General features: G+C 39.1%; 2 non-coding genes across 2 annotated transcripts; both read right to left on the reverse strand.

Annotated features, from left to right (window-relative positions):
• Positions 1 to 13492: 13492 nt before the first annotated feature.
• LOC145573460 (small nucleolar RNA R71) lies at positions 13493 to 13598 on the reverse strand. The gene has a single exon (XR_014097481.1). It is a non-coding gene; the product is annotated as a small nucleolar RNA R71 (small nucleolar RNA).
• A 12365-nt stretch (positions 13599 to 25963) lies between these two features.
• Positions 25964 to 26065, reverse strand: LOC145573554 (small nucleolar RNA R71). Its single transcript, XR_014097542.1, has one exon. It is a non-coding gene; the product is annotated as a small nucleolar RNA R71 (small nucleolar RNA).
• Positions 26066 to 26314: the final 249 nt, after the last annotated feature.

Genomic DNA, 26314 nt, shown 5'->3' on the forward strand with positions numbered 1-26314 from the left:
AGCACAGTGGCATGTAATCCAAGCCTTCTAAAACAGAATTGGAAATTCATCTAGATCAATCCTAGATTCAACAGCTAATGGAAGATTTATGAATCTTCACGTAGATGTAGCACAAATAGTTATCGAAGAGATGGCAATTCACAATTCCCAATATGGGAATCCTATAGGTTTTGCAAACAAAGGGAAACATAGTGTTGATTCTGTAACCTTTGTGCAAGCTCAATTATCATCTAATTGTCAGAAATTAGATAATATTAGTATTTCTATTCCTACTGCCATTGCTAATGTTTCTGCTGTTAATAACAACACTAATGATGCTTTTTGTGAAAATTGTAGAATCGTAGGTCATTAGGAACAAGATTGTAGGAGTTCCACATGGATAAAGTTATTGCCTTCCAAGCCTATAGACAAAATAACCCATACTCCAACACCTATAATCCAGGTCTCCAGAACAATCAATATCTTTCCTACCAGAGCACCAATGTACAAAATCCTCAAACTCTACAACAACCACAACAACAAGCACCACAACAGACACAGCAAAAATATTACCAATCTCATAACCAAAGGACCCAACCATAAACTTCACCACCATCTACAGATCCTGCCTTGTTAGAAATTAGAACGATGCTAGCAAGTATGCAAAAGCACATGTAGAGTAAGTATGCACAAATTGATTCGATATTAACTCATAATAAAATCATGGATAATCAAATTGGGCAACTTTCCTCTACTCCACAAATTCGCGAGTAGGGAGCTCTACGATCGCAGCCAGTACAACCTACGGATCATGCAAATGCTATTTTGAGGAGTGGTTCACACTCTGATGGGCCTCCTATGCCTAAAGATGATGAACCTGTTACAACAACAATTGCAAATCCTGATTCTATTATACCAAATAATATTATTACTAGCCTTGCAAGGCTCTAGGGTAAAACTAACTCTTCTGATAATTCTTTACAGGGTAAACCCCAGGATAAGGATGGAGATGTGCAGGGTCCAGCTATAAAACTTCCATTCCCTAATAGACATTTAAAGATTAAGTTGGACAATCAATTTGGTAAGTTTTTTGATGTTGTGAAGAATTTGCAGGTAACAATTCATTTCACTGATTTAATCACTCTGGTTCCTGCATATGTTAAATTTATGAAAGATATTTTGACTAGGAAGAAGACCTTAAATGAGTTTGAGACTGTAGCTTTTACAGAGGAATGTAGTGCTTTATTGTAAAATAAATCTCCACCAAAATTAAAGGATCCCGGTAGTTTTTCTATACCTTGTCATATTGATAATGTTTTCATTGATAAAGCATTATGTGATTTGGATGCTAGTGTTAGTGTTATGCGTGCCATCATCTGTGTGCTCAAAGCTTATGAAGGGTGATTTAAAAGTTACTACCATTACTTTGCAAATGGCAGACTGTTTGGTTAAATATATACCCTTTAGGTATTTTAGAGGATGTTTCTGTTAGGGTAGGTAAATTTTTTATCCCTATTGATTTTATTGTTTTAGACATGGATGAGGATACTCAAATTCCAATAATTTTAGGTAGACCTTTCCCCCGTACTTCAGGAGCCATTATTGATGTTAAAAATTGAAAACTAACTCTTTCTATTTGAGATGATAATATCACTTTTAATCTACGAAAGGTTTTGAAAGGTCCTATGTTAGAGGAAAATTGTTATAGTATTGATGTAATTGATGTCACTTGTGAAGATAGCTTACCATGAATTCTTGCAAGGGATCCCTTGGAGGAAGTAGGTGAATTTACTACAGGTGATGCTGGCATTTGGAGTAGTGAGGTGGATGCCATGGAAAGATCTCGCACTTTAAGAACTTGATCCTAAGGAGAGCAAGAAGGTAGCTAGTAAAATTAGTTCAGGAATCAAAACCTACAGAGGTTAAGAAACCTAAACTAAAACCTCTCCTTTCTCATTTAAAATATGTATTTCTTGATGAACAGGAATTACACCCTGTGATCATTAGTACTGCACTTGATGTCCCACAAACTTCCCAACTTCTAGAGGTTCTTTGAACCCACAAAAGGGCAATTGGGTACAATATTGATTTTCTTAAGGGTATTAGCCCTGACTTTTGTATGCGTAGGATATATTTAGAGGACAATAACAAGCCATGTATTCAACCCCGAAGAAGGTTGAATCCTAACTTGCAAGAAGTAGTCAAGAAAAAGGTTATGAAATTACTTGATACAGGTATTATCTATTCTATTTCTAACTCAAAGTGGGTAAGTGTTGTACAGGTAGTTCCTAAAAGGGGTGGGATGACTGTGATTAAAAATGATAAAAATGAATTGATTCCAACTAGAACTGTAACAAGGTGGCATATGTGCATTGATTATCGTAGAATAAATATCACCACTAAGAAAGATCACTTCCCTCTCCCTTTTATTAATCAAATGCTTGAAAGGTTAGATAACCATAAGTTCTTTTGCTATTTTGATAGGTACTCGAGAGTTTTCCAAATTCCGATTCACCCAAAAGATCAGGAAAATACCACATTTACATGCCCTTATGGTACTTTTGCATATCGTAGGATGCCCTTTGGTTTATGTAATGCCCTTGCTACTTTTCAACGTTGCACGATGAGTATTTTTTTTTTCTGATTTCATGGAGTCTATCTGATCATTTATCTTCTTTTGGGATGATTTTTAGTTACTTTTACAGCTCATTTTATCTCTTTTTCTCTAGTTTTAACCCTTTTCCCTAATTTGTGCATTTTTAGTTTTTTTCTCATTTTCTTGCATTTTCTTAGTTTATCTTGCCTTTTCTCTTTTATTTGTTTGCTTTGGTTTGTTTACAGGAGACGGTGGTGTCCAAGGCTCTCCGTAGCTCTTCCTCGAGTTCTATGAGGCTTAAGATGCAAGCTTATCACTCCCTTCCTAGCTCAAAAGTCAAGGTGTGCAAGCTCCAAGTCTTTTAGGCCACGCTCTTATGCTGTGCTGGCATCAAAAGTGGTGTTGAACCCACCGTGGGGACATTTAGAGACTACTACCGCTTATGTTCATCGACTAGCAAACGAGGAGGATCCTCTGCTCCCATGTCGCAAGTGGAGTGCACAGGTTGCATCGACTAGCAAACGAGGAGGATCCCCTGCTCCCATGTCGCAAGGGCGCAACAGGAGTGCGCGGGCGCGGGCTCGCATGTTCTTGGTGCGGGCGCGCAACCGCTGCTCCCCGTTCCGTACCCTTTTCTTCATGGCCGCGCTATCCGGAGCGAGGGCGCGCCTGTACGGGTTCTTCTTGGACGTCTAACTAACTTCTCCTTTGTTAGTTTTACTATATATAGATTTTCTTCCTTTTTTTAGAGAGAGAATTGTATTATAATTGAATAGAGAGTAGATTTTTAGAGAGAGAAGGTCAATTTGGGGAAACTTTAACTCTTAGATTCTAGAGAAAGAAAGTCTTGGATTTGGTTTGTTCTTCAACAATTGCTACAATTTGGTGTGGATTTTCCTTCATTCAATGACAATTAGTGAGAATTTCTTCTTTTAATTCATTTTTATTACTTGTTTGCTTTAGATTCATGCTAGATTGTTTGATTTACTTGAAATTAAGTTTGATTGTGTAATTATTTGGAATTTCTATTTGATTTAGATTGAAGATGATAATCATTGTCATTTCTTGTGTTTTATTCTTCATTTCTTCAATGTGTAGTGAGTAGTTTCATTGCTAGAGATGTGGTGAAGCATACACAAATGATATATGATAGCTAATTGGTAGATTTTGATTGATTTGATGTTGTGATTAAATTTGGTTGATAGAATTATGCATGTGCTTGATTTGTAAGGAGTGATCAACCTTGTTCTTCATGCTACAGTGCATTGTGATTCTCCAATGACACGAAACATCAATTTGGAGGTTACATTTATCGATTCTTGCATGATTTGTGATGTTCCTAGCTAGTCATATGTAGAGACCACTAGTTTGACGGCTAGGAAATAGCTTTTCGAATACTCTTGATTGCAATTACTATTTTCCTTTGCCATGTTTGATTAATCAATCTCCTATACAATTAGCATATCTATTGAGTGTGTATCTAGATCCTAATTCCCTAATGCTTGTGATATTAATAGTTGTTTTAGATTTCTCGTGTTGGTTGATTCTAGTGAGACCAAACCTATTCACCACCTTTCCGAAATAGCTTGACCTAAGACTATAATATTTACCTCCATTATTCCTTTGGGTTTTGACCTTTGACTTACCTCTATACTTGTATTTAGGTTTGTTAAGTGATTAAAATTTTGTTAGGCTATACGAAGATTAGTTATTTCAACAACCTAGTCTTTCCTGTTGTTACTATCATGGAAGTCTTTATGGATGACTTTAGTGTGTATGGGTCTCAATTCGATGCATGTTTAGCTAATCTCACTAAAATTTTGAAAAGATGTGAAGAATGCAATTTGGTCCTAAATTGGGAAAAGTGTCACTTTATGGTGACAGAAGGAGTGGTTCTTGGTCATATTGTATCTGATAAGGGTATACAGGTAGATAAAGCTAAAGTTTCTATGATTGAGCAATTACCTCCACCAGTTAATGTTAAGGGAGTTAGAAGTTTCTTAGGTCATGCGGGGTTTTATCGTCGCTTTATCAAAGATTTTCTAAAATTGCTAAACCACTAACTCAGCTTTTACACAAGGATGCCCCATTTGATATTATTGATGAGTGTCATGATGCTTTTAACATTATTAAGTAAGCTTTCAATCTGGCACCTATCATATGTGCTCCCGATTGGAACCTTTCTTTCGAGATTATATGTGACGCTAGTGATTTTGCAGTAAGAGTCGTGCCGGGACAAATTAAAGGACAAAGTTTTGCATGCTATTTGTTATGCAAGTAAAACTTTGGATGAAGCCCAAGTCAACTATGCCACCGCGGAAAAAGGAGTTTCTTGCTGTGATTTATGCTTTAGAAAAATTTAGATCATACCTAGTTGGTTCTAAAATAATTGTTTTTACTGATCATGCAGCTTTGAAATATCTCATAGCCAAGGCGGAAACAAAGCCTAGACTCCTCCATTGGGTTCTCTTGCTCCAAGATTTCGATGTGGAAATCTATACTAATATATTAAAAGGCGTTTCTAAAAACCTCTCTACGCCATGTAGACCCCCTCACTACGCCACGTCACTAACTCAACTCCTTATTATGCCATGACTCAATTTCTCAATATGCCACGTCACCTGCACTACTAACAATACTCCATGTTGTCTCAACTATATTGAATAAAAATATACAGATGAGAAGGTTCGAACACTTGATCTCTTGGAAGCATGATTATTGATTAACCATCTAGGCTAATAGCCAATTATGCTTAAATGTTGCACACTAAATAAAATTATACTACAAAAGTATTGAAAATAAATACTATGAAGTACATGCAATCACGCATACTAATAAATGCTCTTAAAAATCAGAAGTTTTACAACTATAAGAGTAGTATCCTTGTGCAACGCCCAGGCTACTCACTAGTTAAGGATAAAAAAGGAGTAGAGAATGTTGTTGCAGATCACTTGTCGAGGATCAGGTATGATAAGAGTAAGGATTCTCTTCATATACATGATTCTTTTCCTGATGACCACTTGTTTGCAGTTGTAGAGCACCAACCTTGGTACGCCGACTATGCTAATTACTTAGTGGACGGTATTTTACCTCCCAAATTGTCCTACCAACAAAAAAAGAGGTTCCTTTATGATGTTAAACATTATTTTTAGGATGATCCTTTTTTGTTTCGTGTGTGTGCAGATGGACTATATCACAAGTGTGTTCCCAGATGGAAAATTCATGGTGTTCTTACTAGATGCCTCAACTCACCATATGGTGGACATCATGGTCCCACTAAGATGGTCGCAAAGATCAATGAGTCGGGTTTCTATTGGCCTACAATGTTCAAAGATGCTCATTATTTGGTTCAAACTTGTAACTCTTGCCAGAGGATTGGCAACATCTCGCAGCGGCATGAGATGCCTCAAACTAGTAACTTAGAATTTGAAATTTTCGATGTTTGGGGTGTTGATTATATTTTGTTCAAACTTGTAACTCTTGCCAGAGGACTGGCAACATCTCACGGCGGCATTAGATCCCTCAAACTGGTATCTTAGAAGTTAAAATTTTCGATGTTTGGGGTGTTGATTATATAGGACCTTTTCCCTCTTCAAGAGGGAATCGTTATATCCTTGTCGCCGTAGACTATGTATCCAAGTGGGTCAAAGCCATAACCACACCTACCAATGATGTATAGGTGGTCCACAAGCTTTTAAAGAAAACAGTTTTTCTTGGATTTGGAGTCCCTAGAGCCGTTATTAGTGATGGAGGATCTCACTTTCATGAGCGGAAGTTAGACACCATTCTCAAAAAGTATGGTGTTTACCATAGGATGGATTTAGCTTACCATCCCCAAACTAGTGGCCATGTTAAGGTTTCTAACTGTGAAATTAAGGCTATTCTATAAGTTGGATGACACTCTTTGGGCATATAGAACTTCATTTAAGACCCCTATTGGTACTTCCCCCTATATACTTGTGTGTGGGAAAGCATGTCACCTCCCGGTGGAATTAGGATATAAGGCTTCTTGGGCAATCAAAGAACTCAATTTGGATGCTAAGTTAGCGGGAGGGAAAAGGTATCTATAACTTAACCAACTAGATGAGTTTAGGTTGATGGCCTATGATAGTGCACGTGTCTACAAGGAGAAGACTAAGAAATGGAAAGACAAGATGATCCTTCCAAGAGAATTCAAAGAAGGTGACCAGGTTTTGTATTTCAATTCTAGACTTAAACATTTCCCTGGAAAGTTGAAGTCAAGGTGGTCGGGTCTGCTTAGGGTAAAATACCCTAAATACATGGTCCAATCCCATAGAGGCACGTGGCCCAAATTAAAAGGCAACACGCGTCCCTATTAGGAAGATGACACGATAAACTATCACAAGAGCACCTTAAAAAGAGAATAAAGGGCCTCCTTACATCAGGAGGCCCAAATCCCGAGAAAGCTGCGAAATGGCGCCCCCCAAGACACGTGTCCCCTCCTGATTGCGCCGCCAATCAGAGCACAGAATATTAGAGCAGCAACCCTAAGGGGCACAATTCCCCACCCCTATAATTACCCCAATAATTTATGATGGGAGGGGTGGATTGTGACATAACATTAAAGAGCACATTCAAACTCAACTTCTCACTAATTTCTCTCTCTAGCTTTTCCGATTTCAGGTTACTAACTTGATTGTTGGAGTCGAATATTCCCGCAACGAGATATTCATTCTTTTGCAGGTGTCCGAGCCCATCTGTCTGAAGAAGCCCGACCAGTATCCCAAGGAAAATCCAAAAAACCCCAAAAACATTTAGTGTCGTCTATGGGGATACTCGTCCGTTATGGCATTAAATGGTTAGACACCAAACACCGATCCTTGTCCTGGTCAAGACGGGCATGTAGAGAACTTAATTGCAACGATCAATTCTAGTGATCCTCTGACCGCCTCATTCCATGAGGTCAAGGATCCTCTAGTGACTGCTGGTTCTCTCCAGCTCGCCTTGACCAAGCTCTGAAGGGAGCTTGAGAGCAAGATGCCTTCTTCTTCTAGGCCGCCGCCTTGGAGAGGAGGAGAGGGCACTCAGAAGAAAGCTCAAATCAAGGCGACCAATGCTGAGGATGCCGGATACACCCCTTTCCGCCGACACGAACGTTCACCGAGGGTGCCATGGACGAACCTATCTAGGCTCCTTGATAAAACGCGGTCAGTTGGGGGGCAGACCAACTAGCCTCATAAAGAGGCAGCTGAGCTGTCTCGACGTTAGAAGGATGCAAGGGAGTACATTCGGCATAAGCCGCGTGAACGAATAGCCTATTCGGACACTGCCTCCCCTCCAACTATGCCGGATGATTTCTCAAACAACACCCTCTCCAAGCATACCTGCTCGGCCAGGACCAGCAGAATTCAAGCTCATCGTACTCCAACTCCAATTCCAGTTCAACCACTTCAGTATCAAGTGCCCCAAAATTTTAATGTAATTTTGCCGCCTAATCCCCCTGTATATGGAATGTACGGGCATTATGACCAGTCGTTTGACCAGGATACTTACCTGACCGGACCGGCCACGCAACCTCATCTCATTGTTTGGAAAATACGTCTGTTAAATCTTGGTGACAAGCCACCTCCATTTTCTCAAGAAATTCTCAATTCTCCTCAACCAGCAAAGGTGAAGAGTGTACTTGTGGGTGCCTATGATGGTACGGAAAACCCAGCAGAGCATGTCACCTGGTACAGGAACTTAATGCATCTTTAAAGCATGGATGATGCTACATGGTGTCGATGCTTCCCTGCCACCCTTAAGGGCGTGGTGCAGGATTGGTTTAACAACCTTCCGGTCGGGTGCAACAACTTCTTCACTACTCTAAGTCTGTTATTTGTGGGAAATTTTTCATACAACATACCTCCTTGCAAGACCAGTCTTAATCTGGCAACAATCGTCCAGGGAAAGAACGAAGGGTTGCGTTCGTATGTTCAGTGATTCAACCAAGAAAAAGCCCAAATTCATAATCTGCCGGATGAAGTTGTAATACTCCTTATTTTTATGTATTTTTATAAAGTATTGATGTATTTATAACATGTATTTTATGGGCTTAAGTATTTTAAATCAAATATTTTAAAGGGCTAAATTATTTTAATTAGAAAGTTTTATAAAAGTGTATATATTTTGAGCCAAACCTTTATTAATTATTGAGCGTTGTTTAAAATATCGTATGTAAAATAGTCCTATATACTCTTATTGGAATAACTCATTTCATTTAAATAAGCACAACCCTTTATTTGAACCCTTATGGGTTAAATATTTTATAATTCAAGCCCATTTATTTATTAGGAAAAATTGCCTAGAATAATCCCACCTTTAGGGCGTCCGCTAAAAATAATCCCACATTATGGTTATTTTTAAATAATCCGACCTTTAAATCTAATCCGCTAAAATTGGTCGTAATCGGTCATATAACTTGTTATATCAAGTTACCATACACGTGGCGGGTTGTGATTGGAAAAAAAAATTATAACAAATAATAATATCAAATAAATAAAATAAACAAAAAAAGCTAAAAAAAAATTGAGAAATAAAATAATCCCAACCACCACCCAGTGGCCACTACCAACCCTGGAGGCCTGGCCCCATCCCCCTTCCAACAACCGTCGACCGGGGACCACCTCCTTCCTCCGTCGCCGACGACACTATCCCTTTCCTTTCCCATGGTCGTCCCTAAACCCAACCCCTAAATCGAAAACCCAAACCCGAAAACCACCAAAACGACACCCAAACTTTTTTATGGTAGTTTCGGGGGCTAAATTTAGAGTTTATGGGTGACGAATCTGGGTGGGAAGGGCGAGGGGGGTCGATTCAGGTGGGGGATGGGGGGAGGAAGCAGTTGCCGATGGGGGAAAAGGGGGAAATGGGTGGTTTCGTGGACTCGTGGTGATGTTCAAGCTTAGCGGAGGAGGGCGAGTCTCCGACGCCATCAGATTGAAGCCGTACAGAACGAGGAGAGCGGGTTCAATTTGCTGGAGATCGGAGAAAGTGAGGTACATCGGCGCGGAGGAATGGAGGATGTCGCTGACGGTTGAGGGGAAGGAGGGTTTGTTGGCTTTTTTTTTATTTATGTATAATTTGTTTTAATATAATTATAGTTAAATACATAAATTTTTAATTTTGGACAAATCAAGTTGTGACACGTGCATAATAAAAAAAAATTACCTCTTTAACCGGTTACTGGTCACTCATGACCATTTTGAGTAGATTGAGTATAAAAGTGGGATTATTTAAAAATATCTCAAAGGTGGGATTATTTTCGGCAGAAGCCTCAAGATTGGATTATTCAGGGTAATTTTTCCTATTTATTAAGCCCAAACTTAAACCCTACTCTCTACTTTATAAATATCCCCCAAAATTCCAAAATTTCCCCACATAGAGGCTCAAAAATCAGTTATTTAGGGGTAAGTATCCATTTCTTTTTTCTTTTTTTTTTTTTCTCTTTTTTCATCCTTTTCTCTTTCTTCTTATTCTTATTTTTTTTTTCCTCTATGATTTGGGAGCTTCATGCGTGAGTTCTCAACGCATGAGTGTTGGCTCCCCTTGCCACCTCACGCCGCCGTTACAACGTCATCACCGACGGGCCACCTTCGGCGACCACCCCGTGCCAGCGGCTTGCAACCCACGGTGACCACCGACCACCGTGAGCCACCCTTCTCTCTGCTCTTTTAACTTGTTTTATTTTATACAATTTATATACTTTGGGTTTTGAATTTTTTGATTGATAAATTGTATTAGTATATGGTATAATAGTGTTTTGACAAATAAAGAGTATAAATTTTAGATTTTGAATTTTTTAAAATTATGATTTTATAAAATATTGGAAGTTAGGGTTTTAATTATAAACGAATTGATTTTTAGGGTTCTAACTTGCAATTAATTTGGGGGTTTTATATTTCCATTGATTGGAAGTGTTAATAAAGCTTAAAGATTGTATCTTTATGGAGTTTTAATGAGTTTTTACTTAAAATAAATTGCTGGAATTTTATTATAAAGTACTACTTTTGTGCTTTAATAAAAAAAAGTTGATTACCCATAAGTAGGGAAAGTTTTATTTGGTTTTAATATAATTTTCAGATTTATTTGAGGGGTTTAGACCTTAAAAAGTGTGCTGGAATTTTTATATAAGCACTATAATTATATTTTTACTTTGTTGTTTGTTTTAAGATGTTTAAAAGTTGCTGGAAATTTGTGTAATCAAAGGATTAATTAAGTTAATATACTTGGTATTGTAGGAGACTTTAAGTTGAGTAATTTCTAGCATTGTGGCTAGTTGGAAAGACGATTTGAGAAACTTATGCGCGTAGGATGTATTAATTATGCGTAGTACCATGTTAGGAAGTTAAATTGGTATCAAGTATGAGATTAGTATCATGTTAAGTTGTGTTAAGATACTTGAATTGATTGATTGGTTATCCATGTTTCATATGTAAGCATGTGAATATATTGGAATAGTTATTATGAAATTGATACAAGTTGAAAGTAATTGAATTATGTTATATTATTTATTAATCATTATCAAGAAGGCATGTAATTAATAAGCAAGGCTTATGTTTATTGAAAAGAGGAAAAGTTATATTTATTGAGCATGATTCATGATTTTATTCTCGCCCATTTATTATTGGTGTTGAGTCAAGGAATTTAGTTTATTTATTTATTCACCCACAAAAGTTCAGGTCGAGTCAAAAGTTAGTTTATTACTTGATGAGTGTCATTTATGGTACTCATTTAGCCTCTTTTAGGATGAATTTTAACTGCTTTTATAACTCTTTTATCCCTTTTTCTTTAGTTTTATATGACTTTTCTCTAGTTTGTGCTTTCTTATTTGTTTTTCCTGTTTTATTTTGCTTTTTCTCTTTTATTTGTTTGCTTTTCTTTGATTTCAAGAGATTGGTGATGTCTAAGGTGCTCAATGGTTTTTTCTCGGGATTTGTAAGGCTCAAGATGCAAGCCAGTCTCTCCATTTGAAGCTCAAGTGTTGACGAGTGAAAAATCCAAATCTTCTAGGCCACGCTCTTAAGCTGCGTGAGCATCAAAAATGGTGTTGAACCCACCGTGGAGGCCTTTGGAAACTACAACCCCAACGTTCATTAAGTAGAGCGCACGGAAGCATCAACGTACGCATGAGAGGAGTTCCCTGCTCCCAGGCGCGTGCGAGCAGGGCAGGGGCGCGGCCGCACAGCTGCGAGTAGCGATTGCGCAGTTCTGCTTTCCCGTTCCGTACCCATTTTTCCGCGGCCGCACATATTAAGGAGAGGGTGCGCTTGTAGGGGTTCTTTTTGGACTAACTAACTCCTCTTTTGTTAGATTTACCGTATATAGACTTTCTTCCTTTTTAGAGAGAGACTTAGACTAGAATTTGTTTTAGATTGGATTTTTAGAGAGAGAAGCTTAAATTGGGAAAACCTTTGTTCTTAGATTCTAGAGAGAGAAACTTGTTGATTTTGATGATTGCTACTTTTAATCTTCTTCCACTTTGATTTTGATCAAAGTTTTGTAAGAATTCTTTACTCTTTAATGCAATTTTAGAATTTGATTCTTGATACTTGGTTGAATTTCTAGTTGTTTGTTTGATTTGATTTTTGATAGCTTGAGTATAATTTGAATACAATGTTGATGATGAAAATGGTGATTAGTTTAGTTTTGCTATACAAATTGTCAATGTGTAGTGAGTAGATTGCTTTTTAGGGATGTGGTGAAGCATGTATGAGTGATAATTCATAGCTAATTGGGGGATTTTGATTGATCAATATTGTGATTAAATTGGTTGGTATAATTTGTGCATGTGTTTGATGTCTTGAGGAATGATCAACCTTAACTATCAAGCTAGATTGCATTGTAGTTTTCATTGATATGACACATTGATTTGAAAGCTACTCTTATCGATTGATCTTGTTTTGTGATTTTCCTTTGGTAGTCACTCGTAGGAAATAGCTTTACAAGTGATTTTGATTGCATTTTCTACCTTCCCTCACATTATTCGATTGATTTGATTCTTGCCCAATTAGTGTGATTGTCATGAATATATGTGGATTCTAATTCCCTAGCATCCTTAATATCGTTCTTCATATTCATTTAGTAGCGTTGATTAGTTTGTTTGGACCCAAAAATTTACCTAGACTTCGGGTATAGGTTAACTTGAGACTTTGGCTTATACCTCATTCCCATGAGTTCGACCCGGACTTACCCTATACTGGGGTTGGGTTTGGTTATAAATTTGGTTTGATTGGGGGAGTCTTGGGACTCAACGACCTAGGTTTTCCTCCTGTCAAAATGGCATCGTTGTTGGGGAATTGGCATGATTATTTGCTAAAGTTGATTGAGTCTATTCCTTCTTATTTGAATATACAAAAAGATTCTCCTTCTTTTAGGATACATTTATAACCGTGCTACTAACCTTTTCTTTAAGATTGTATGCGTAGAACTTGTGTTCGTCCTCTATTGCCTTTCGATCCGGAAATTGAAAGGACAATTACAAAGTTGAGAGTTGCTAGACATTCTCCAAGCAAGAAGAGGAGCAAGTCATCATGGGAGATAACAAAAGAGTGGCATTAAAGGAGTTGGGATTTCCGGGAGCCTATAGGTATGAGAGTGGGATTGCTCCACCTACGACACCGACAAACGACTTTGAGATTAGACCGGCTATGACTACCTTGATAGAAAGGCATCAATTTAGTGGTGCAAAGCATGAGAGTCCCCTCAACCATCTTAAGAAATTTGAGAAGTATTGCGACACTATCAAAGTGAGTGGGGTTTCTCAAGAGTTTATTTGCATTAAGCTTTTCCCTTTTTCTCTCATGGGACGTGCATTGGAGTGGTTGGACAAGGAGATGAAACCAAACTCCTTGAGGACATGGGATGAGGTGACAAAAGAGTTTTTATCTCGGTTCCATTCTCAAAAGAAGACGGTCGAAGCAAGAGCTGTCATTCAAAGCTTTAAGCAAAAACCCAATGAAAGTCTTTATGAGGCATGGGAGAGGTACAAGGAATACCAAAGAGAGTTCCCACACCATGGGATTCCAACCTATCAAGTCATCCAAATATTCTATGGAGGTCTAAGCCCTCGAGGAAAATATTGCCTTGATGCGGGAGCCGGAGGACCAATAATGAACAAGATGGAAGAGGAAGTGGTGGACATCATTGAGGATGTAGTGAGGCATTATATGGATTGGCAAGATGATGAGCGTGAAACAACAAGCAAAAGCGGTACTTCGGTGTACTCGGTTGATCACATCGATGCAATCAACAACTTATCCTCACAAATCTCGGAATTAGGGAAGGAAATAACCTCCATCAAAGCCAAACTTGAGAGTCCTTCATCTCAAGCACATATTCTATCCTCGTAAAATAAGGGGAGAGGTACATTTCCTAACTCAATTCCCCTTCCTTCTTCTAGAAACATGTCTAGTAGCTATATGTTTTGTGATATATGTGATTCATATGATCATGATGCTTCAAATTGTCCTAATGCTTCTTTTGATGGATGTGATGACTATGTTGGTAATGAGAATGAACATGTGAATTATGTGTCTAATAACAATGTTGGACTTAGATTTGATAGTCAAAGAAATAATGGGAATAGGAATATCATAATGGGAATTTTGATAATTATAACCACAATGGGGGTTATAGAAACCAAGGTTTCCGAGGCAACTATAACCACCAAGGTTATTGTGGTCAAAACCAAGGCCAAGGATACGGGAACCATAATCAAAATTATGGTAATCACAACCAAAATGGCCAAAATCAGTGTCGGGGCAATAAGAGTAACCAAAATCGGGGCAATTTTTAAAATAACAATCAAAGGGGTCCCCACCCGGTTTTACTCCAAAGGCTCAAGGCAAAAGTGATAGCTCTTATGCTCAACCATCTTCTTCTAGACGTAGTTTGGAGTATGTTATTGAAAATCAAATCAAGGTGTTGAACTCTTACATGACATCTTCTTCTAGACGTAGTTTGGAGTATGTTTGATGACATGATGGCTCATAGTAAAATGATGAAGAATCAAATTTCTCAATTGGCCAATATTTTGAAAGAGCATGCTTGCCATTCTTCTCTACCATCTCAATGTTCAGATCCCAAGAGACCAATAAATGCCATACTGACAAGGAGTGGTAGGATTCTTGAGAATGTAGTGCCTAAGAAGAGTGAGGCTAAGGAGAGTCCTAAGGAAGTTTTGGTTGAGGATGAGGAAGGAAAAAGTTCTTTGAGTAAGGATGTAAATGAGAAACCAATTGAAAATGAAAAAGATAAAGTAAGAGAATTTGTCAAACCCAAGATTCCATATCCCCAAAAGTTCAATAGGCACAAATTAGATGAACAATTTGGCAAATTCATAGAGATGCTTAGGCTACTTCATCTTACCCTTCCATTTACTGATGTCATTGACCATATGCCGAATTATGAAAAATTCCTTAAGGACATCTTGAGTGGAAAAAGAATTTGTGATGTGGCGAAAATGGTTAGCTTGATCGAGAATTGTAGTACAAGATGCCGCCCAAGTTGAAAGACCCCGGAAACTTTTCTATCCCTTGTGCTATCTATAAGATGCAAATTGATTATGCCTTGTGTGACTTAAGAGCTAGTGTTATCCTTATGCCATATTTGTTTTATCAAAGACTTGAGTTAGGGGAACTTTTGCCTACCAACATTACCTTGAAACTAGCCGATAGATCAATTAAGTTTCCAAAAGGTAAGGTAGAGGATGTTCCTTTGAGGGTAGGAAAGTTCATAATTCTGGTTGATTTTGTTGTTCTTGAAATGGATGAGGATGCCAATATTCCTATCATACTTGGTAGACCTTTTTTTGCTACCTCGGGTGTTATGATTGAAGTTAAAAGTTCTAAGCTTTCTCTCAAAGTTGGAGAAGAAGTCATTGAATTTGATTTGAATGAAAGCATGAAATATCCTTCTTCTTCACTTGAAAATTGCATGAGTTGAAATCTTGGATAATATTGTGAATTCTATGCATGAGCACGTACTCACTTCTAATGATCCACTTGAGTGTGTTTTGTTGAATAAGGAAAAGATAGGTGAGCATGGCAAGGAAATGGCGTTCTTTGAGAGAGTCATTGATGAGAGCATGGAAGAGAGTGATGATCATATTTGTATGGGAATCTCAAGTCAAGATGCATTGTAAATGGCCTCAACTAAGGAAGGTAAAGGTGTCCCAATGGTAGAGCTCAAACCTCTACCATCACACCTTAGGTATGAATTCTTGAGCCCCAATTCTACTTATCCCGTTATTGTTAGCTCCTCCTTGAGTGAGAGTCAAGATCAAGAGTTATGTGGTGTTTTGAGAAGGCACCAAGGTTCTTAGGGTTATACAATTAATGACCTCAACGGTATAAGCTCGGCTTTATGTACACCCATACACTCTTGAGGAGGGCGCCTCACCTAGCATTAAAAGGCAACGGAAGCTACACCCTCAAATGGGGGAGGTAGTTAAGAAGGAAATCACTAAACTATTGGATGCGGAAATCATATTCCCCATCTCTAATTCTAGATGGGTTCACCCGGTCCACATTATCCCAAAGAAAGGAGGCATGACCGTTGTAGAGAATGAGAGAGGTGAACTCATTCCTACAAGGAAGATCACGGGATGGAGAATGTGTATAGATTATCGACGTCTAAACACATCCACAAAAAAGGATCATTTTCCCCTTCCCTTCATTGACCAAATGATTGAAAGACTAACAAGGCACAAGTATTATTGTTTTCTTGATGGATATTCCGGGTTTTTCTAAATTCCTATTCACTCGGATGACCAAGAGAAAACAACTTTTACTTGTCCATATGGAAGTTTTGCCTATAGGAGAATGCTATTTGGGCTTTGCAACGCCCCTGCCACTTTCCAACGATGTATGATGAGCATATTTGGAGATATGTTGGAAGAAGAAATGGAGATGTTCATGGATGATTTTTCGGTAGGTGGTGTTTCATTTGAAGCTTGCCTTGAGAATCTTGAAAAGTGCTTGGCTCAATGTGAGAAAGTGAATTTGGTTTTAAATTGGAAGAAATTTCATTTTATGGTTGAGGAGGGCATTGTCTTTGGTCACAAGATCTCCCACAAAGGCATAGAGGTGGACAAGGCGAATTTTGAAGTGATTGAAAAGCTTCCACCTCCGGTTAATGTGAAAAGAGTGAGATCTTTCTTAGGGAATGTCGGGTTCTATAGAAGATTCATCAAGGATTTCTCTCTTATTGCAAACCACTCAATGATCTTCTACAAAAAGATGCCAAGATTCTATTTGATGATTGATGCTTAGAAGCTTTTAACAAGTTGAAAAAAGTTTTGATCTCTACTCCCATTGTCCAAGCCCCGAGATGGGATTTACCGTTCGAGTTGATATGCGATGCTAGCGACACGGCCATTGGGGAAGTGCCAGGTTAAAGGGAAGATAAGAAACTTCATCATCTACTACATGTCGAAGACCCTCAATGTTGCTAAACAGAATTATACAACAACCAAGAAGGAATTTTGGCAATTGTCCATGCTTTTGAGAAGTTCCGTTGTTACTTGTTGGGTTCCAAAACCATTGTTTTCACGGATCATGCGGGTCTTAAATATCTCTTGGGCAAAAAGGAAGCAAAGCCTTGATTGATCCGTTGGGTGCTTGAACTTCAAAGTTTTGATCTTGAAATTAGAGATAAGAAGGGAGCGGAGAATGTTATAGCGGATCATCTATCTCGCCTTGAGGATTTTCACCCAAGATGATGGGTCTCCTATAGAGGATAGAATGCTAGATGATTCCTTATATGCTAATTATGTAAGGGAACTCCCATGGTTTGCCGATTTAGTCAACTTTTTTGCATGTGGGGAGTTTCCACCTTCATTCTCTAAAATAAAAAGAAGAAGCTTAAGAGGGAGGCTAGAGATTATGATGAGTGTCATTTATGGCAATCTTAGGCTAGGTTTTCTTTATAATTTTATTCTCATTTTTAGTCCTTTTTGCCGTGTGTTTACATAATAATGCTTGCTTTGCGTGTTTGTGTGTAAGTTTAGAGAAATGCATGCTTTTAATGGTTTTCTTGTCATTTTGTTCATTTCTCGACTATTCCTCTCGATTCTTTGTTCCTTTGATTTGTTTTGTAGGTGTTTTGAGTTTACCGAGGTATGATCACCAAGGAGAAAGCTCGAGCGCATTCAAGAAAGTTGATGGAGCAAGGTTTGGGATTCCGAAAGCGCAATTCAAGCTAGCTCTGCGAGCTCGAAGGCCTTGGAAGTTATGCTTTGGCTCGAGGCATTCTACTGCTTGGAAGATAAAGGAGCTTCCCTTCTCACAAGCATCGCCTCGAGTGCACCAATGATAAGGATGCCCGGGAGCGTGGAAATTGATCGAGCAAGCGAAGGAGGCAAGGCCACGAGCACCGAGCAGGGGTGCGCGCGCGGCACAAGGGGTGTGTGCACGCAGACCCACTTGTGCGCACGCGCACCAGGCGCCCCGCCCCCTTCGCTCGTTTCTTCTATTTATACCCTTAATCTTTTCCTTTTTGGGGGGACGACTCAATTTGTACTTGACATATATTTTTCCAAAATTAGTGGAGAGAGAAAGTAGAGAGAGAAGCTTAAGATACTTGATTGTACTTAAATTTGATCTTTGATTTCAACTTGATCTTGGATTTCTTCTTATCATCAATGAAAGTTTGTGAGATTTCTTTCCTTTGAATTTACTTTTATTGCAATTTCCTTTGGTTTTTGAATGTTTGATTTGAATTTCATTCTTTGCCGTAAAATTTATTTAGTGATTGAATTCCTTCTCTATTAAACTTGAAATGAATAAGATTTTGATTGAATTCGTTTTGTTCTTCATTTTCACCATGATTAGTGAGTACATTAGTTGCTAGGGAGAAGGGGAAGCATGGTAGGTTGATGATATTTGCTAGTTGATGATCCTTGATTGATTGAATTGTTGCAATTAAATTGGTTGACATGGTTGTGCATGTGATTAATTAGACTAGGAGTGATCAACCTATAAGATTAACCTAGATTGCATTGCAAATTCCAATGACATGAACCCTTGATTTGAGAATTGCTTTAATTGATTGATTTTGATTATGATTTTCCAAGTTATCCATTCATAGTGAACCCTAGCTTGGCTTACAGGAGATAGCTCTTGAATTCCTTTGATTGCAACTAGTGTTTGTCTTTTGCAACGTTTGAATTGATTAGTGATCCTTCAATTAGCATAATGATTGAGCTTGCATGTGGAACCAATATCCCTAGTGTTTAGTATATTGAATTTCTCGATTAATCTAGTTTTATCGATACCTAGTTACCAACCGGATCTTCCCACAATCTTCGAAGTAGCTTGACCTAGGCTATAGCTTGCACCTACTCATTCCCTTGGGTTCGACCCTTGACTTACCATATACTCGTATTAGGTTGGTCGAGTGTTTATAAATTTTCTTTGGCTCTAGGAAAGGGTAGAAAACGACCTACTTTTCCCTACGTCAGATTACTTCTGGGATGAGCCCATTTTGTACAAACGGGGCATTGATGGTTTGCTTCGTCGTTGTGTGCCGAATGAAGAGGTTCCTAGTGTATTGAAGATGTGCCACTCGGACCCTAGTGGTGATCATATGGGTGTCTTTAGAATCGCCTCCAAGATTCTTCAATGTGGTTTATGGTGGCCATATCTTTTCAAAGATACATGGGAATTTGTCAAGACTTGTGATAGATGTCAAAGAATTGGGAACATTTCAAAGAGGAATGAGATGCCTTAACAACCCTTTCTTGAATTAGAAGTCTTTAATGTATGGGGGATTGACTTCATGGGTCCTTTTCCTTCGTCGTATGGGAACCAATATATCCTTGTTGCGGTTGACTATGTGCCAAAGTGCGTTGAGGCTATTGCCTTCCCAACAAATGATTACAAGGTGGTAATGAAGATGTTCAAGAAGATTATTTTACCGAGATTTGGTGTCCCAAAGGCGGTGATAAGTGATAATGGTTCACATTTTGTGCGCAATGCTTTTCAAAGAATGTTGAGGAAGCATGGAGTTAATCAACGTTTCGGCCTCCCATATCATCCTCAATTAAGTGGACAAGTGGAGGTGTCTAATTGTCAAATCAAAGTAATCCTTGAGAAGACGGTTGCGAAAAATAGGAAAGGTTGGTCGGACAAGCTTGATGATGCCTTGTGGGCATATAGAACGGCTTTCAAGACTCTTATGGCACTACTCCTTACCGCTTGGTTTATGGGAAGTCTTGCCATCTCCCGGTTGAGCTTGAGCACCGCAATCATTAGGCGATTAAGAGGATAAATTTAGATTAGGCTAGTGCGGGAGAACAACTTTGTCTTGCTCTTCATGAGTTGAAAGAGCTTTGCTTGGATGCTTATGATTGTGCTAGTATTTACAAATCCAAAGGAAGAGCATGACAAGCTTATTGAGAAGAAAAAGTTCAACGTTGGTGACAAGGTGCTCCTCTATAATTCAAGAATGAGGTTATTTCCCGGAAATCTTATGTCTCGTTGGAGCGGTCCATTCATAGTTCAAGAAGTTTTCTCCAATGGAGTTATTGAGATTGCTCCTTCAAATTCTTCATGATCTTTCAAGGTCAATGGCCATAGACTCAAGCGCTATTGCGATGGTGTTTTGTCAGCCTTATTCATAAGATGACTCTTTATGATCCACCTTGAGAAAGGGTGGAGAATGTTAAGCTAATGACGTTAAACAAGCGCTTCTTGGGAGACAACCCGACTTTCTAACCTTCTTTTCATTTTTCATTTTTCATTTTTCCTTTGATTTTATCTTTCTTCTTGATGTTTATGGAGTAATTCATTTCCTTTCTTTGATGTGAGATTAGGTACTTTTGGTATAAAGGAAGTTAGTTTACCAACAAACTTGGTATCAAATTTTAGGATGAAGTGTTTTTGTACTTATTGGAAGTCTTGAAGTAAGAATTGAGTTTTGGTGGTTGCAATATGGTGGGTTCATGAAATTTGAATGTTGAACCCACCGTTAAGGGGTTTAGAAATTGACATAGTTTATGTTCATCATGAACATAGGTGTTGTGCGCACCGGTGTGTGCACAAAGAGGCTCAGAAGCATGGGCAACACCCGTTTGCACGGCCGCGCGCGAGCCTTGTGGGTGAAGGCGCGCAGGCCTGTTGCGTGCATTCTTATACGCACCTCCTCTCTTTTCTCTCTCATTCTTCATCTTTTTTGTTTCATTTTCCGTTGTAGTCCTCAAGCAATTTCCTTATTTTTACCACTATATTTCATCATAAGATCATCATTGTTCATTTACTTCATTGATAATCACTCTTAATCCCCAATTTCATGCTTTTCTACAAGTTTTCTCTCTCCAAAAGTTGGGAATTTGGGTGTTATTGATTGGGGTTTTGAAACTTGCAAGTTTGGGATTGATAGTTAGTAGTTGTGCACTTTGCTCCATTTTATTTAAATTTTCCACTCATTCAAGGTATGAATTCTCTATTTCACATGATTTTCATAATAAATTTCCGACCTTGTATTGTTTTGTTGGATTTGAATGTCTTGGTGAATGATCTAATGGTGTCTTTACTTTGCCTATCTCATGACCCCAAATTTTGTATTGATGGTGACTGTTGATGAATATATCAACTTATGTTGCCATGGTTTTGCTTGACTGAACTACAATTTAGATACCACAATTGTTGGTGTTTTGGGTGTTTTTTTATCCCTTGGGAGAGTTACAACTCGAAGACTGGATCCAACAAATTAAAGCCGCCTGTACCTGCAACACAACGAAACTCCAAATGTTCGGAGGTCCGTCTCCAAAGGTTAAGTTAGTACGGGTTCGGAGTAAAAACGTGCTGAAAGTAAATATCTTCTCGGATTCCGAGATCAAGTGTTCTCTGTTTTCATGAGTAATAAATGATGTAATGATTGTAAGGTTGTTGTAATAATTGAAGGTGTTCCAATAATTCAGGGAATCTCCCTATTTATAGGGTCCAAGAAAGGTGTGCCCTGCCCTAGGGTTTGATGACCTAGGGATGTAGGCTGCGCCGTTTTGTGGCTACCTCAGGAATTGGGCCTAAGGTCGCCTATTCCTGAGGGTATATCTGCTTGACACGTGTCAGCCCTTAAGAGGTCCATCTGGAAGCCTTCTCAGGTGACACGTGGTGAGCTCTCATTGTGCCATGTGGCGGGGTAGAAATACCTAAATTAGTTCGTCATCTTCCTTGAAATGGTCATAGATGCTAGTGAGAATGTTGTTTCTCACTCTTTCTTCTTAATGGTTTATGAATCCTTGCTTATATTGTTGATTGAATGTGCTTCCATGCCAGTTGTGTGTAAACTTACTCATTATATTTTCAATGTTGGTTGTAGATTCATTCACTTTTGTTATGCAACATGTTGTGAGCACCATATCTTTCATGCTTTTGAACTTTGCTTTGGCTTGTTTGTGTTGTATATGGCACCGCTGCCATGCCGAAAGAGCTCACGGCTCTAATTCTCGAGAGGTTGTGCCACCTCCTCCAAATGTGAGCGAAACTTATGGCATAAAGTTCACCAAGCATGAACATTGGGAGAACTTCATTCATCTCTCCTCCTGGAAGATCCTCTCAACGAGATGATGTAAGACGGTTGGCTCGAAACTTGGGATTGGAGGACTTCATAGGGCTAAATTCAAAACCATATGCCCGTCTTACCTTTGAATTCTTTTCTTTTCTCGAATTGCATAGGGAGGAAGAAGGTGGTGAACTTGCTTGTATCTTTTCTTCATAGGGAACGATATTTGTGACGGTGTCTTTCTCTCAGAGAGCATTCAATTGGGAGGATTGATCACCATCGTCGCTCTTTCTCTAAGCAAGAAGTGTGAGAAGATGATCTTGTCTCTTGTGCCCATCCGAGACCGCCGTGAGAAGTCTCCGTCCTATCTCCTCAACATTTATGCTCTGATCAATAAAAAATTCTTGGAGCAGACTTCTAAAGAGGATTTGTATGTTTGGAAAGTTTCAAGAACAGCCGATTGGTGCCCGATCCCTCATACGGAAGACACCACTCTGTGCTTGGACACCTCTCTCCCTTGGCGGCCCAACAAGTGGCCTATCGACCCATCTCTCAAAAGGACTCCATCGCCCAACCTTCGCATCAACCCGCATGCTCCCGTTCATACTCTCTCTCTTGATTTTCCCCTGGTATCTCGGGGAGGTATTCCTGTGATCTTTTCTTCTTTTTCTTCTTCTACTTATCAATGTGATTTGCCTAGTTTGCATGCCAAAATTGATTCTATTGCTAATGTGTTGAATGCTTCCCCTTTGGTAAATGACTTTTGCTTTGTTATGACTACATGCTAGGAAAATTTATGACTTGCATGTTAGAAGAGGAGAGATTGAGCTATATTTGAACTACCCATACCTTCTGGTCTAACAAGGACCTGTACCTCAATGGGTCCCTAATGATTCGGACCAAGGTCCATCTTTGTGCTATCCTTATTGGGAGGGGCCCATGTACCCCCTAATGTAATTAGAGGGACCACCCCGGCCTCCTATGACTATAAAAGGCCCGGAGGTTGTGACTTTGCCTATGACCTGGCTAACCCTAACCCCTTCCCTAATCCCGAAACCTTTGGTCGATGGGGGCCATTGGGTGAGCCGACTCTAGATGATTGGTCTCACTATTTTGCTATGGATAAGGCTCGGAGCAAGGGAGAGTAGGTTGAGAGGTAAAGGGTCGATGGAGGTAGATGATGTTAGCCGAGTCTTTTTTGAGGTCGGTGAGGGGAGTACCCATTCTATCCCTTACCATAGCGCCGAGTGATACCATATTAGCTACCCTTCTTATGTGCTTGCTTTGCATTGATATTTTTCTTTTGCCCACTTGTTTCTAGGATTTTAGCTTGGGGGATAGCTCATTATAAGCTTGGGGAAGTATTTTTATGATTTAGTGTGCTTCATTGGTTTCCCCTTTGCGTCTATGATTCACTACGGCTTTATCTTTGAGTTTCTATCTAATAATGATGTTTTCTGATGAAAATGCTGTGTTATTGGTTTATTGTTGATAGTTATTATCCTGATGATTGATTATTTTTCTGGTTGGATGAATATTTTCTTTGTCTTTCATTCTGTATCTCTAGTTCTATGATAATTTCTATTTCAACTCAGTGATAAGTGGTTTATCTGACCACTTATTGTAGTGATTTAAACCCGGTTTTGCTATCCTTTCCCTTCTTTCTAACTCATTTTGTATATAAAAGTTGTGTCTCGGCCTTGCCCCCCTCTTTGTATGTGTTTGCCCATGTTTTGCAGGTGCTATGACTCAATTTGGCAAGCAATCAAAGCTTGGAATGGCGTTTAAGGAATGAAATTTGAGAAAGGAGAGCCCGCTCCTGGTGGAGCGGGCGTGCACCTATCCAGGAGCGGGCGCTCCTTCAACATATGCAACATTCTGCCTATTTCCAACCATGTGAGGAGCGGGCGTGAGGCCTAGCTTCCCCAAAAGTTTCTGCCCAACACAAAAGCAGGGAGGAGCAGGCGTGCACCATCCTTGGAGCGGGCGCTCCTCCCCAACATATTGATTCTGCCATATGCTGAAGAATAGGGGAGCGAGCATGCACCCTGTGAGGAGCGGGCACTCCTCTCTAGCACTTTCGAATTTGGCTTTCTCTGAAGCAAGCAAGGGCGGGCGCGCAGGAATTAGGAGCTGGCGCTCCTAGCTGAGGAGCGGGTGCTCCTCGCTGGAAATCCATCTTATTTTGACGGATTAACCTGTAATTCGGGGAGTATAAATACTTCCCCTTTAGCTCATTTGTAAGACAGACAACAGTAGCATAGTATTTAGCATTCCCTCTTAGTTTGAAACAATCCTCTTTGGTAATTTAGCTTTGTTTTCATCAAATTAATCATTGTAATAGTGAATTTTAAGAATTATTCTCAAGGTTTGGCACATTTTATTCAACATTTGAAGCTTCAATTAGTAATTTCTTCCACCTTCATCAACTTAATTTCTGATTTTATTTAGCATTTGCATGTTACTTGAATCTCTTTAGTTCTTAATAGTTTGTTGTTAGATGATAGTTTATCCAATAGTTAATTATTTTTCCCCAATTATTGAAGTAATTAGAACCCTAACCTTTGTTTGCATGTCACCTAAGATGAGTTACGAGTAGTCTTCTTGCTAGGGGTTGGGTGAAGCTCAACCTTTTGGTTAGTTATGTAAATGTTGTAGAAGCATTGATGTTTGTATTGCAACTAAATTTATTGTATGAGATTGCTTGTTAATTCTTCATGATAAGGTTAGCTACCCTTGATTTAGGAGCTTGATAGCATGGTATACTTAGTTTGACATGGAAATGTGAATTGAATATGGAAATGTGAATTGAGTACGTATCTTCTATTGTTAAACTAATAAGGAATCTAAGTTTAGTAGTGTGAGTTGTTTCCTAATTGCATGAGGTTGATTTTACATATAGTCCTTGCTATATCTTGTCTATTTTACTCCCTATTTGCCTAATTACCTTGGTTGAGTGGATCCCATTCTCTAGTGTCTTTAATCCATTGAATTAGAACCGTAGTTTGTTTATCTACTTGACGAACCCCAAATCACCAAAGACTTCGAATTAGCTTAAGTGTTAAGATCTTTAGCAACCATATCCCGTTCCTTGTGGACCGAACTCTTACTTATCATTATGCCTGGTTTGTAGGATGTTTGTTTATAAGTGTGTTTGATTGAGTGTGGAATGTGCGACCGTTCTAACGCCCATCAAAATGGCGCCGTTGCTGGGGAATCGGTGTTGTTGATTGCTAATTGATTACTTGAGTCTAGTTCACCATAAACAACAAAAATTCAAAAAGAGTGTGTTTCTTTTTGGCTTCACTTGTAGACTTGTTACTAATTGCAATTGTTGAGAGTGTATGCGCAGAACTCATAATAGGATTTTTATGCCTTATGATCCCGAGATTGAGCAAACTTATAGAAGGAGAAGGAGAGCCGGTTCTAGGCCGTTAACTAATTCCCCAACTAGAGAGTTCAATTTCGAGGAGCAACAAGATCAAATGGGTGACGGGATCCACTACCTTAAAGACCTTTGAAAGAGTTGGGAACTTTGAGAGCTTATAAAGCTTCAAGTGGCATTGCTCCCCCCGTTACTCAAGCCAATGATTTCGAGATTCGGCCCGCGATGATAAACTTAATTGAAAGGAGGCAATTTGGTGGAGCGAAACATGAGAGCCTTCTTGCACACTTAAAAAAGTTCGAAAAAAATTGCAACACGATCAAGGTAAATGGGGTCACTCAAGAATTTGTGAGACTAAAGCTATTTCGTTGCTCCTTGATAGGAAGGGCTCTTGAATGGCTTGAGAAGGAGGTGAGACCTAACTCCTTAAGAACTAGGGACGAGGTCACCACGGCTTTCTTATGGAGATTTTACTCCCAAAAGAAGACGGCCGAGGTAAGGGCATTGATCCAAGGTTTCCGTTAAAAAGCTAGTGAAACCATATACGAGGCATAGGAAAGATATAAAGAATATCAAAGGGAGTGTCCTAATCATGGCATTCTGACATACCAAGTGCTTTAAATTTTCTATGGAGGCTTGAGCCAACAAGGAAAGACTAGCTTGGATGCGGGAGCGGGTGGCCCGATTATGAACAAAACGAAAGAGTAAGTAATCGAAATAATTGAGCATGTGGTGAGGTACCACATGGATTGGCAAGAAGGAGAGAGGGAGTCTCTAAGAAAAGGAGGAAGTGCGGTTTATTCCATCGATCACCTCAACGCCATTAATAATTTGACATCCCAAATCGC

Source organism: Chenopodium album, chromosome 12 (genome assembly GCF_948465745.1).
Source record: "Chenopodium album chromosome 12, dcCheAlbu1.1, whole genome shotgun sequence".
In the NCBI taxonomy this organism is placed as follows: Eukaryota; Viridiplantae; Streptophyta; class Magnoliopsida; order Caryophyllales; family Amaranthaceae; genus Chenopodium; species Chenopodium album.